Below are 3,470 nucleotides of genomic sequence, written 5' to 3' on the forward strand. Positions count from 1 at the left end.
AACAAACACTTAACACAGGCCTAACACCTAACAAACACTTAACACAGGCCTAACACCTAACAAACACTTAACACAGGCCTAACACCCAACAAACACTTTTAACACAGGCCTAACACCAAACAAACACTTAACACAGGCCTAACACCTAACAAACACTTAACACAGGCCTAACACCTAACAAACACTTAACACAGGCCTGACACCTAACAAACACTTAACACAGGCCTAACACCTAACAAACACTTTTAACACAGGCCTAACACCAAACAAACACTTTTAACACAGGCCTAACACCAAACAAACACTTAACACAGGCCTAACACCTAACAAACACCTAACACAGGCCTAACACCTAAGAAACACTTTTAACACAGGCCTAACACCAAACAAACACTTTTAACACAGGCCTAACACCAAACAAACACTTAACACAGGCCTACCACCAAACAAACACTTTTAACACAGGCCTAACACCAAACAAACACTTTTAACACAGGCCTAACACCAAACAAACACTTTTAACACAGGCCTAACACCAAACAAACACTTTTAACACAGGCCTAACACCTAACAAACACTTAACACAGGCCTAACACCTAACAAACACTTAACACAGGCCTAACACCAAACAAACACTTTTAACACAGGCCTAACACCAAACAAACACTTTTAACACAGGCCTAACACCAAACAAACACTTAACACAGGCCTAACACCTAACAAACACTTAACACAGGCCTAACACCAAACAAACACTTTTAACACAGGCCTAACACCTAACAAACACTTAACACAGGCCTAACACCTAACAAACACTTAACACAGGCCTAACACCAAACAAACACTTTTAACACAGGCCTAACACCAAACAAACACTTAACACAGGCCTAACACCTAACAAACACTTAACACAGGCCTAACACCAAACAAACACTTTTAACACAGGCCTGACACCAAACAAACACTTTTAACACAGGCCTAACACCAAACAAACACTTAACACAGGCCTAACACCAAACAAACACTTTTAACACAGGCCTGACACCAAACAAACACTTTTAACACAGGCCTGACACCAAACAAACACTTTTAACACAGGCCTGACACCAAACAAACACTTTTAACATAGGCCAGGCCCTGGTGTTACCTAATATCCCAGCAATAATACCTTGCATTACCGTGGAAGAAAACATTTCAATTTGCTCAACTTGCCATTGTCTCAACGTGCCCCACAACAAACATTTTCAATATATAAGCCCACACAGCTACACGATGCGCTTTCATGCTAATGTAGGTTTAGGACGTCAAATTAAAGCTTATAGAGAGCCCAACTGATGTATAGAACAGCCTAATGATCTACTTTGGTTTAGATACAAGCATCGAAACCTCTAACACACAGACTTCCTTCACAGACTGCATTAGATTTTGGTATTTTGGTTCACCAAGTATTTGGTGAAATGATTAATTTTTGTTTATGGTTTCCTGGAAACAAAGATGGCTCAACTTACCCCTTGGGCTCAACTTACCCCACTCTCCCCTACAGTTTGAGCATGTTATCTAGTCAAAGGGTGTGGTTTCTGAGAGGACCAATGTGAAACAAGTTGGCAAAGTCAATGGTGGCAGTTGACAATGTTGGAATGCTTCTCTCACTTGGTTACATTCCAAATACCTGAGAGCTCAGTCAGCTGTCTGCCTCTATTTGGTATTCAGTATTCTGGAGTCAGAGGTGTGGTTTGTACTGTAGCTGCTAATGTCTGATCTGTATCAAAGCCTCTTCTTTTTGGGGTTTCAGTTTTGTACATCTGGTGTAGATGATCATTGTGTTTCTGGCTCTGTTGGGAGATGGAGTCCGAGGTATAAGGTGTGGTTGTGAGCTACAGCTCTTCCTGTTAGAATGAAAGCAGATCATCTGGTGTAGATGATCATTTTGGCTGTGTTTCTGGCTCTGTTGGGAGATGGAGTCCGAGGTATAAGGTGTGGTTGTGAGCTACAGCTCTTCCTGTTAGAATGAAAGCAGATCATCTGGCAGAGGATTGGGGGATGAGCCATGGTGTTTATGTGATGGAGGGAGTGTGTGTGGAGGTGTTAAAGTGATGTGTGTGTGTGTGTGTGTGTGTGTGTGTGTGTGTGTGTGTGTGTGTGTGTGTGTGTGTGTGTGTATGGTTATTTAAAAGTTGGTGGTGTATTCTCAATGTGTGTGTATTGGTGTGTGCTTATTTAAAAGTTGGTGGTGTGTTCTCAATGTGTGTGTATTGATGTGTAGTTATTTAAAAGTTGGTGGTGTGTTCTCAATGTGTGTGTATTTGTGTTGTGTGTCCGTGACTTGTGAGTGTGTGTGCATGAATACGTGTGTGTGAGTTATGTGTGGGAGGACTGGAGCCTCGCAGGCACCCTTGAGTAAAGTCACATTCTGTGGTGCAGATGGAGCATGAATTCCCTCTAATCCCAGCAGCAGAGTGAGTTATCCCAATTTACACAAAGTGAGTTAAACCAACTTAGTTATTTGCAGTGACTGAAAATATTATTTTCTTCAACCCTCTCTTTGTCTCCCACACGTTGCCACATGAGGCCCACACTTTCACGCGTTCTCATGTTCACTCACACATTCCATACACACCATAAACAACACAAACACACATGCACGCACGCACACACACAAACACACACAGTCAGGGTCAGACCAGAGATGACCTTGATGCTGTGAATCAGACAGACAGGCACGTTGAGGGGCCACCTCTTGTCCAGTCAGGACCCCACGACGCAGCCCACCCACCCTATAAAGACCCCCACATGATTTGCACAGGAGGGAGGAAGTGTGTGTGTGTGTGTGTGTGTGTGTGTGTGTGTGTGTGTGTGTGTGTGTGTGTGTGTGTGTGTGTGTGTGTGTGTGTGTGTGTGTGTAGGGATGACTGCAATCTGATACATCTCTCAGATGTAATCGATCCATACATACCCTCTGTAATCAACATAATGGAGAATGTAACACAAACAAACCATCACCGTGACCCCGTGTTGATTTCCCTCCTCCTCCCCCCTCCCCCTCCTCCCACCTTTATCCCTCTTTCCTCTCCCACCCTCCTCTCTTTTTCAGTTAGTGTAAATGAAAGACAGATGAATACCCCCCTTAGGATTTCATGGTGGCCGGTTCAATGGGAAGCTGATTATGTTTGCTGTGTAGTGGACCTTCTACAGTAGGGCCTCTGTTTGATCCAAAATGCCCTCCTTGTTTCAAGGTGGCTGGTTCAGCAGGGAGCTGTTTCACAGGAGGTTGGTGGCATCTTAATTGGGGTGAATGGGCTCGTGGTAATGGCTGGAGCAGAGTAAGTGGAATGGCATAAAGTACATCAAACACATGCTTTCCAGGTGTTTGATGCCATTCCACTTGCGCCGTTCCGGACATTATTATGAGCCGTCCTCATAATTATGCCTCCTGTGCTGTTTATGTTTTCTGTGTAGTGGACCCTCTACAG

This window comes from Oncorhynchus mykiss, chromosome 17 (assembly GCF_057628025.1).
Source record: "Oncorhynchus mykiss isolate SJ-2025 chromosome 17, ASM5762802v1, whole genome shotgun sequence".
NCBI lineage: Eukaryota > Metazoa > Chordata > Actinopteri > Salmoniformes > Salmonidae > Oncorhynchus > Oncorhynchus mykiss.